Source organism: Globicephala melas, chromosome 4 (genome assembly GCF_963455315.2).
Source record: "Globicephala melas chromosome 4, mGloMel1.2, whole genome shotgun sequence".
In the NCBI taxonomy this organism is placed as follows: domain Eukaryota; kingdom Metazoa; phylum Chordata; class Mammalia; order Artiodactyla; family Delphinidae; genus Globicephala; species Globicephala melas.
The window spans coordinates 67,117,605-67,129,152 of NC_083317.1; the positions used below are offsets into that span (position 1 = coordinate 67,117,605).

General features: G+C 37.1%; 1 protein-coding gene across 3 annotated transcripts in view; it reads right to left on the minus strand.

The window, feature by feature from the left end:
• GOLGB1 (golgin B1) overlaps positions 1-10,944 on the minus strand; it is an 87,129-nt gene extending 76,185 nt beyond the window's left edge. For all 3 annotated transcript variants that reach the window (XM_060298133.2, XM_030857874.3, XM_030857865.3), the window contains exon 1: positions 10,834-10,944. The gene's annotated coding sequence lies outside the window, so the exon portion shown is untranslated. The remainder of the gene's footprint in view (positions 1-10,833) is intronic.
• Positions 10,945-11,548: the final 604 nt, after the last annotated feature.

Consider the following 11,548-nt stretch of genomic DNA (forward strand, 5'->3'; position numbering starts at 1 on the left):
TTATACACTAACAATGAGCTAGCCAAAAAAATAATTAAGAAAACAAAACAAAACAAAACAAACAAAAAAAGAAAACAACCTCATGTTTAATAGCACCAAAAATAATAATAAAGTACTTAGGAATAAATTTAATGAAGGAGGTGAAAGATCTGTGCACTGAAAACTATAAAACATTGGTGAAAGAGATTAAAGAAGACACAAATAAATACAACGATATCCTGTGTTCATGGATTAGAAGAGTTAATATTGTTAAAATGTACCTACCACTCAAAGCAATGTACAGAGTCAGCACAATCCTTATCAAAACTCCACTGGCTTTTTTCACAGAAATAGAAAAAAAAATCCTAAAATCATATAGTACCACAAAAGATCCTGAAAGGCCAAAGCAAGGAAGATCAATTCATCATCAAAGAAGGTGCCAAGTATAGACAACGAGTAAAGGACAGTCTATTCAATAAATGGTATTGGGAAAACTGGATATCCACATGCAGAAGAATAAAATTGGACCCTTATCTGACACCACATACAAAAATTAACTCCAACTTGGTTAAAAACTCGAATATAAGAACTGAACTGTAAAACTAGTGGAAGAAACACAGAAAAAAGGCTTCTCGACATTCGTGTGGGCAATTATTTCTTGGCTATGATCCCAAAAGTGCAGACAACAAAAGCAAAAATAGAAAAATGAGATTCCATCAAACTAAAAAGCTTCTGCATAGCAAAGGAAACAATGAAGAGACAAACTACGGAATGGAAGAAAATATTTGGAAACCACACACCTGATAAAGGATTAATATCCAAAATATATAAGTAACTCTAACAACTTAATAGCAAGAAAACAAATAACCCAATTTTTTAAATGGGCAAAGGATTTAGATAGACACTTCTCAAAAGAAGACATACAAATGGTCAACAGGTATATGATAAATGCTCAACATCACTAATCATCAAGAGAATGCAAATCAAAATCACAACATCACCTCATACCTGTTAGAAAGGCTATTATCAAAAAGACGAAAGATAACAAGTGTTGGCCAGGATGTGGAGAAAAAGGCATGCTTGAACACTGTTGGTGGGAATGTAAACTGGCATGGCCATTATGAAAAACATATGGAGGTTCTACAAAAAACTAAAAATAGAACTACCATCTGATCCAGCAATTCCACTTCTGGGTATATACCTAAAGGAAATGAAATTAGTATCTTGAGGAGATATCTGCACTCCCATGTTCACTGCAGCATTATTCACAACAGCTAAATTACAGAATCAACCTAAGTGTCCACTGACAAATGAATGGATAAAGAAAATGTATACAGTATATACACACAATGGAATATTATTCAGTCCTAAAAAAATAAGGAAATCCTGCCATTTGTGAAAACATAGATGAACCTAGAGGACATTATGCGGAATGAAATAAGCCAGGTACAGAAAGACAAGTACTGCATGATCTCATCTATATATGGAATCTAAAAAAGTCAAACTCAAGGAAGCAGAGAGTAGAATAGTGATTGCCAGGTAGTAGAGGATAGGGGAAATGGGGAGATATTTGTTAAAGGGTACAAAATTTCAATTATGCCAGATGAATAATGTCTGGGAATCTAATGTACAGCATGGTGACTACAGGCAGTTTGCTAAGAGAGTAGATTTTAAATATTCTCACCTCCAAAAAAAAAAGGTAACTACATAAGATGATAAATATATTAATTAGCTTGACTGTGGTAATCATTTAACAATGTATACATATATCAATACATCACTAACACCTTAAATATATATATTTTTGTCAATTACACCTCAAAGAAGCTTAAAAATGATTAATATCTACTTCCAATATTGACACCTACTTAACAAAAATTAACGGGTAAGTATTAATTGCTAAATGAATGTAGAGCACCTAACAGTACAGCAGAGCACAAACCGTAGGTATATGACAGAAATGTGTATCATATTTACTTTTACAAAAGAAAAATTAAACTTTGATATTCTTACCATTTTCTATGATGCAAACTTTGGTGAACACACACACATAGGTATATATGTGATTTCTTCATATGAATTAAAACAAATAAATTTATCAATTATCCCCCAACAAAAATAGAAAAACCCAGAAATGAAGCAGAAACACAAGAAATAATTTAAAATTAAAAAAATATTTTGGAAATAAAGATGAAACTAAAGGGAATAAGTATACGAATAATCACAACAAAGATTGCCTTAAAAAAAAAGAAAGTTGAAATGAAGGATAATTTTAAAAATCAAAAAGAAATTCACCATAAATTAAACATGTAACTACTTTGTGACCCAGTAATTTTACTCCTAGGCATTTATCTCAGAGCAATGAAAACTTAAATTCACCCATAAACCTATACATGAATGTTCTTAGCAGCTTTAGTTTTAAGTACCCCAAACTGGAATCAGCAAGGATGTCCTTCAACAAGTAAATGGTTAAATAAACTATGGTACAGGCATAGCTCGTTTTATTGAGCTTTGCTTTATTGTACTTTGCAGATATTGATTGCATTTTTTACAAATTGAAGGTTTGTGGCAACTCTGTGTTGAGCCAGTCTACTGGTACCATTTTTCCTATAGCACTTGCTCACTTCATATCTCTCTGTGTCACATTTTGTTAACTCTCGCACTATTTCAAGCCTTTTCACTATTCTTATATTTATGGTGGTCTGTGATCTTTGATGTTATTGTAATTGTTGTGGGGCACCATGAACCACACCCTTATCAGGTGGTGAACTTAATCAATAAATGCTGTATGTGTCCTAACTGCTCCACCCACCAGCCGTTGCCGCCTCTCCCTCTCCTTGGGCTTCCCTATTCCCCGAGACACAACAGTATGGAAATTAGGCCAATTAATAATCCTACAATGGCTTCTAAGTGTTCAAGTGAAAGGAGGAGTCACATGTTTCTCACTTTAAATCAAAAGCTAGGAGTGATTAAGCTTAGTGAGGAAGGGAGGTCAAAAGCCCAGAGAGGACGAAAGGCCTCTTGCGCTAAACAGCCATGTTGTCATGTCATTGCAAAGGAAAATTTCTTGAAGGAAATTAAAAGTGCTACTCCAGTGAACTCACAATGATAATAAAGCAAAAGAGCCTTATTGCTGATGTGGAGAAAGTTTCAGTGGTCTAGATAGAAGATCAAATCAGCTACAACATTCCCTTAAGCCAAACCCTAACCCAGAGCAAGGCCCTAACTCCCTTCAATTCTGTGAAGGCTGAGAGAGGTGAGGAATCTGCAGAAGAAAAGTTTGAAGTTAGCAGAGGTTGGTTCATGAGGTTGAAACAAGGTGAAACAGCAAGTGCTGATGTAGAAGCTGTAGCAAGTTATCTAGAAGATCTAGCTAAGATAATTAGTGAAGGTGGCTACACTAAACAACAGATTCTCAGCGTAGACAAAACAGCCTCCTATTGGAAGAAGATGCCATCTAGGATTTTCATAGCTAGCGAGAAGTTAATGCCTGGCTTCAAAGCTCAAAGGACAGTCTGACTCTCTTGTTAGGGGTTAATGCAGCTGGAGACTAAGTTGAAGCCAATGCTCATTTACCATCCTGAAAATCCTAGGGCTCTTAAGAATGATGTTAAATCTACTCTGCCTGTGCTCTATAAATGGAAAAACAAAGTCTGGATAACAGCACGTCTGTTTACAACATGGTTTACTGAATATTTAAGCCCACTGTTGAGACCTACTGCTCAGAAAAAAAGCTCCTGGTTATCCAAGAGCTCTCATGGAAATGTATAATGAGATTAATGTTGTTTTCATGCCTGCTAACAAAACATCCATTCTGCAACCCAAATTCTTTTTGAAATTACCCAGGAGTAATTTCAATTCTCAAGTCTTATTACTTAAGAAATACATTCCCTAAGGCTATAGCTGTCATAGATTCCTCTGATGGATTTGGGCAAAGTAAACTGAAAACCTTCTGGAAAGGACTGACCATTCTAGATTCTGCTAAGAACATTCATGCTTCACGAAAAAAGGTAAAAATATTAACATTAACAGGAGTTTGGGAGAAGTCAAGCCCAACCCTCACTGATGACCTCTGAGAGGTTCAAGACTTTGGTGGAAGAAGTAACTGCAGATGTGGTGGAAACAGCAAGAGAACTAGAATTAAAAGTAGAGGCTGAAGATGTGACTGAATTGCTGCAATCTAAGGATAAATCTTTAAAGGATGAGGAGTTACTCCTTCTAGATGAACAAAAAAGTGGTTTCTTGAGATGGAATCTACTCCTGGTGAAGATGCTACAAAGACTGTTGAAATGACAGCAAAGCATTTAGAATATTACATAAACTTAGTTAACAGAGTAGCGGCAGGTTTGAGAGGATCAACTCCAATTTTCAAAGAAATTCTACTGTGGGTAAAATGCTATCAAACAGCACTGCATGTTACAGAGAATTTGTTCATGAAAGGAAGAGTTAATCGATGCAGCAAACTTCAATGTTGTCTTATTTTTAAAAACTGCCACAACCATTCCAACTTTCAGCAACTACCACCCTGATCAGTCAGCAGCCATGAACATCAAGGCAAGATCCTGTATCTACCAGCAAAAAGATTACAACTTGCTGAAGGCTCAGATGGTAGCATTTTTCATGATAAAGCACTTTTTAATTAAGGTATGTATATTTTTTAGACATAATGCTATTTCACACTTAAAAGACTACAATATAGTGTAAATGTAATTTTTATATGCACTGGGAAACCAAAAAATTTGTGTGACTCACTTTATTGTGATATTAGCTTTATTGCAGTGGTCTGGAACTGAACCCACAATATCTCCAAGGTATGCCTGTACATACATACCATGGCATACTACATAGCAATAAACAGGAACAAGCTACTGATACACCTAACAATTTAGATGAATGAATCTCCAGGAAATCATGCTGAATGAAAAAGAAAAAGCCAGTTCCAAAAGGTTACATGCTATATAATTCCACATTTACAGAATATTTTGAAATGACAAAATTTTAGAAATGGAGGACAGATGAATGGTTACCAGTGCTTAGGGAGAAGCTGAAGGTGAGAGGGTAGGAGGTGGTTATAATTATAAAACGGCAACACAAGGTATCCTTGTGGTGTTAGAACTGTTCAATATCTTAATTATGGTGGTGGATACAGGAACCTACACATAGGTGATAAAATTTTATAGAACTTAACATACATGTATACAAGTAAAATTGGGGAATGTATTATCAGCATCCTGGTTGTGATATTATACAATAGTTTTCTAAAATGTTACCACTGAAGGAAACTGAACAACGCATACAAGGTTTCTCTCTATATTATTTATTAGAATTGCATGTGAATCCACAATTACCTCAATTTAAAAAATAAAAAGATTAAACTAAATGTGATATCTTACGATAATACCGTGGAACAGAAAAAGGACATCAATGGAGAAATGAGTAAAATCCAAAGTATGGAGTTTAGTTAATAGTAACGCATCAGTGTTGATTTCTTAGTTTTGACAAATGCACTTTTCCACTGTAACATGCTAACATTAGAGAATACTGGGTGAGAGATATACTGAATTCTGAACTATCTTTGCATATTTTCTATAGTAAATTTAATATTGTTCCTAATGCTTTGTTTCTCTTAAAAAATTCAAAGAAATAAATAGTAAAGAAGGAATCAAGAGAAAGTGATAAATATTGCAGATAAGCAATGAGGATAATAGGATCCCCGAAAAAGAAAACCAAAGCAAAGGTACAGAACAAACGCAAAAAACAAAAGCCAAGAGCACTTATCTGAAATTTTAAAAGATCTGAAGTTACATACTGAAAGAAGCCACCAGATACCTGAGAATATCAACCCAGAATGACCAACAAGACATTCTAGTAAAATTAATGGACTTAAAAGAATTCTTTGAGGTTTAGGCTGAAATGTGACTTACAAGCAAAAAAACAAAAAAGACTATGGTCAGACTTTTCAACAGCAATGCTTTGCCAGAAAAAAAAATGGAGTTACAGACTTGAGATATTTAAGGAAAGAAAATGTGAGCTAAGGATTTTATTTTCAGAAAAAATGACCTTCAGATATAAAGAGCACAGACAGAATGTTACAAACTTGCAAGAAAATTAATGAAAAATTTTCCCAGGAGCCTTTCCTAAGGCATCTATTAGAGAAAAAGCTTGAGATAACCAAAATGACTAAAGAAACATCATCATAAGGACTGGTGTGAGCACTAAATATATTACTCATAGAACTAAGACTGGGATGGAGACAGCATAGTATTTAATGATTATATGCTCTGACAACATATAGGGCTCCAATTTTTAAAAAATGGGGAAAATGTAAATAGCACATACAAAAAAAAACATAAAAATTTTAACAACCAAAATTGGCGGTGTTCATTATCAGTATTATTATTCCTTGACTATTATATGTGCCCTGTGGAATTAAATGAGTAATTATGGGCATAGTAATTCTATCATACAGTCATTATGAAAAAAGGAGATAGACATATAACACAAAAGAAATTAAGAACCCCAAAATAAAAACTAATCTTGAATTTGAATCAAAAGTACCAGTATGAACCTATAAGGTATTTTACCTTAGCACATATATTTTCCTAGCTCTGTGCATTGAAAAAAACTATGACAAACTGAGAAGCAATAAGTATTTCTAGTCTTGAAATACTATTCCCTGTTAAAAAAAATTTTTTTTTTAATAGGAGGGCTTCTTAGAGAAATGGCTGATTTCAATTCTGAAGCAGGAAATGGTACAAAATGAGCCTGAAACATTTTTTCATACAAAATAGCAAGGAAGCTAACAAAGACTAACATAGAGTCATGTCAAAAGGATCCAGGAGACAAACTGAAGAAGTTCCCACAGGCCAAAGGAACAACTGAGTTTCTAATAAGATTATGAATTAAATTGCAACAGATATTTAAATCCACCAAAAATGTTTAAATTCACAAGTTCATAATAATAATAAACTGGTCATCATCTGAACTAAGTATCATGAAAACTAGGTAAGTACAAGGATTTATCTTGTCTTTTCTATTTGGACTTTGCCTTATGACTCCATGATACAAGAGTGATTTCTATAGCTGTTGACATTAAAGGAATAACATGGAAGTGTAAAAGGATGGGCACCTCAGGCACAGTTAGGGTCTTTAGGTAGCTCAGAGGTTGGGAATCTGAGGGCAAGAGAGCCACTAAGTAGCCATGCTTAAGCTAAACGAAGAAAGATGGATCTCTGCCTCTGAAAGGCTCACTGTAGGATAGAAATGGGCAAATGCACATATAAAAATTAGTAAAGGGGAAAACATATAGTAATAAATTAATGTAAGGAATATCTGTGACTACTGGACAAGCAATGCTCTTGCTGTTGTTTTATAAAGCACCAGAATCATGAATAGCAATTTGGGAAAAGAATAAAATAAAGAGCTTCATGCCAAGGTCAGGGTTCAATAAAACATTCAGGCAAATAAAACAATCCCTCAGAGTCAATGCTGGCCACACCTTCTATAAATTCTGCCACAGGATCTCAACACTTCTGTGTTGAGGTGGCATTTAGAATTCCATGAGTCTTATTTTCTCAGTATTCACTGCTAATTGTTTTCAAAATATCTACTTGGTGTGGAGCATTATGCTAAGAACCACAAAAATATAAAAAGAAATATAAGGCATGCCCCAACCACAGAGAACCTAGTACAAAATGCATGGGAAAATAAAGTAACTGAAGACAGTGAGCACATGCCTATGACTACATGCATATGCACCACTTGCTTTGGAATTTAAGTCACATTTTCCCACAGAAACAACAACACAGAAAATGGTTGTATTTCCGTATCAGTCCTCAAACTCACTCAATGCATGTTTAGCTGAGCCTCAGTAGTTTTCCTTAATTCTAAGTGATCCTCAACCAGTTTGAGAAGCTGATAGGAAATGGTGCTATATAGCTGGGAAAAGCATATGCAATACTATGATATAATTTTACAGTTAGAAAATGGAAAACCAGTTTTCATAACACAAAAAAACTTGTTTTTATTAAACAAATTTAGCAGTAAACGGTATCTATAACTTATATACACAGTACTATGTACTAAATACTACTCCAATTGCTTTACATATAATAACTTATTTATCCTCATCATTTTACTCATTTTATTTTTAAAACAACTCCAAGGAGGAGTTCTATCAATATCCCTAGTATTAAAGTGTGTAAGGCATAGGGAAGTTAAGTAATCTTCCCAGTCACAGAGCTCGACAAAGCTTCTTTACTGGTAGAGATTCAGAAGATAACCTATTTTCTGAGCAACCTCATCACCCAACATTCTTCACTGGGGCTGAAAATAGTGCTGGAGGCATGAGGGCACTCGTATACTTGTACATACTTACAGTTATATAACCACTAGACTAAAATGAAATGACTCACAGTAGTAGGGCTCTAAAGAATTCCGTATTGTTTATACCATAGATAGGCTCATTCAAGGGAACAAAGGATATTTGCACATGGATATTCACTACAGCAGTGGTTTTTGTTTGTTTGTTTTTAAGAGAGTTTATTTTTACTTTTTAAAATTTTTGGCCTCGCAGTATGCAGGATCTTAGTTCCTGGACCAGGGATCAAACCCATGCCCCCTGCAGTCGAAGCACAGAGTCTTAACCACTGGACTGCCGGGGAAGTCCCTACAGCAGTGTTTGTGATGACTAATGACTGAAAACAATATCAATGTCCATCAGTAGGGGACAGGCTAAATACATTTTGATATTTCTACAGGGGAATGCTGTACAGCCTTTTAAAAGAATGGGATAGTTTATACTTATGGATATGGGAAAAATACCTTATAGTATAAAGTGGAAAAAAAAAAGGTGTAGAATAGCAGGTATATTACGATTCAACTTGTGTGAGAGAGAAAAGGAGAGGGATATATATTACACATGTGCTTGAATATGATCAGAAATTTTCTTAAGAATAAACAAATTATTTACAGTGCTTACTTCTGGGAAATAGGGAATGGGGAAAAGGATCAGTACATAGAGGAGAAAGAGATTTTTGTTTTTATATTATATCCTTTTGTATTGAATTTACTTTTACCAAAAGCACATACTGCTGATTTTAAATTAGCTTAATTAAAAATGGAGTATTGTAGAGCTTAACATCCTTTCATATAGTGGTTCCTAACAATATACCAGTAGGTAATGATCAGTGATGAGATGTGTCCCAAATAATTTATTTCTAATAGTAGTTAAGCTAGAGAAGTTTATGAATGATTTTTTATAAACAAGAATAAAATCAACATCCTTTTAATTAATCCACTAATGTAACGGGGATAAAAAGAGAGACTTTAATATTCAAGCAGAGGGAAAAGAGAGTTATATCCTAAAGATGATTATTTTTAGAAGAGGCTGCATCTCAGAGGAATGGAGGTCCTCAATAATAATAATAATAATAAATTAAAATAAAAAGGATTCCCCCAATCTGGAAGTCCTCAGAGATGCAAACACCTTTCTCAAAAAATAAGGAAACATCTTTATGTGATCTCCAGATTGGGGTGGGAGTGTCCCAGAAAATGGGCAAGAATTTGTTTTCATCCTTTTAAATATGTATGTTTTTGTATATTTTATAAGTAATATATTTACAGTGTTATTCATACATTATTTATAATTAAATATACAGTATTTAGAGGATGGTTGCTCAAAAAAAAGTTTTATTGATAGGGCAAGCAATTAAAAATGTTTGGAAACTATTGATGTAGTCCAACAAATTTAATACAGTGAAGAGGAAAGCATTAAATGGCCATTCCATGGTCAAAGGATGAAAAGTAAAAGCTGTGAAACAGTCAGTGTACAACGTCTGCAATTTTTTGACCATTCACAATTATTCTGACCATCCAAATTTAATTACTTCATTCTTCTGAAAAGGCCTCCAGCCTTTCTGCGGGGAGTTCTCCACTGCCATCTTGCACAGAACTGTGAGAGCCTTTAAAAGCTCAGAAAGCTTCCAACTACTTCCAAAAGTGAAAGTACTTATCCAGTGATTTTTAAATATCTCTGCCCCACTCTTAAACTGTCCTCTCCGCACAGACCAACTGGAACTCTTTGAGTAAGTCAGACAAATATATTCCTCGAGGGGCTCATCCTCTGCTTCACACTCCTACGCACCACTCCTGTTACGCAGAATAAACATCCTCCACACCACCAAATCAAGTTCTTTTTCCTCCAAACTCTATTAAGGGTTCCCTTTCCTCTAACTGCCTGACCACCTCTGATTCCTGGGACTTTAGTGCTGATGGGATCGCAAGGATCTTCCCTCTCTCCGAATCTCTCCAGCAACTCATTAGCAGGATCATTCGTCAGGCCCTCGTTTGAGTTACTGTCGCCAATGTTTCTGCGATCTCTGCCCTCAAGACTTTTGGTTTGTCTGGGTCCCGCCTCCCCTTCCCGACACTAAGTTTGTTTAGGGCCTGAGCGCAGGGGCCTGGCAGGTTCTCTCCGACGTCAGCTGTTGCGTACACAGGTCAGCCTGAGCAGGCCGCTCAGGGAAAAAGGCCGTCCTGACAGGACCGCCCGGAGCGCCTTTCTCCGTCGCTCCCGGAGGAGAAACGTCCTGGGGATGGGGTAAAGAGTGCATATGTGCCTAGAGGCTGCACAGGGCGACCCCGAAGCCATCCGGCGGGGCCAGCTGGCGGGTGGACGATTAGAACTAGGCCTGGTAGGTGAAGGGAGGCGGACTGAACGGCCGGATCCGGGACTGAATCAGGACGGGGAGGGAATCCGAGTGTGGCTGCTTTGGCAGCCCCGCGGGTCCTGTGGCGGGGGTGACCGTTACAAGGCTCAAGGAGGCGAAGAGTTGGGGAGCGTCCCCCACTCACCTGGAAGAGGCTGTCGCCGGAGGCTCCAGCTGCCCCCCTCCCAAATTTAAGCCACGTCAGCTCGGGAATCCCGTACGCGACACCTACCGCTGCAGCGCCCCGCCAAGGGACTCAACCACTGGCAGTTGGGACGGAAAAGGGGATTAGGCTATGGACCAATCAGGACTTAGCAGCCGGGCGTTACCAGGGAGACCAGGCACGCCTTGTTTGTAACTAACTCATCAACAATGACAGAGACCAATCAACGTCGGGATGTGCTCCGCTTCCTCAAAGAAACAGCCAATGGACTCTGAAGAGTAGAGGAGGGGCGGAGTCAGACGGGAGCAAGGGTTCCGGAAGAAAATCTAGGGAAGAGCCGGAAATGCCGGGAGGGCGGGCGTTCTGGTAAGGTCAGGTGTTGATGGGACGGCCGATTTCTTCTAATTCTTCCGCGGGATTGGCGGTGCCTGACCCAGCTTAGGGCTTGGGGTTTTGCTGAGACACTGCACCCCGGGAAACCAGCTGCCGTTAGGATTGTTGAATGAGCTGTGAAGGGAGTGGGGATGTGGGTTTTGCTCTTAGAGTCATAAAATATTAGAGCCAGAAGGTAGGTGGTCTAATATGACTTTTTCATTTTACTGATGAAAAATGAGAACCAGTTTAAAGTGACTTGCCCAAAGACAAACAGCAACTTACTGATGGAACTTGGGCAAGAACCTGGCGTTTGTATGAAAGG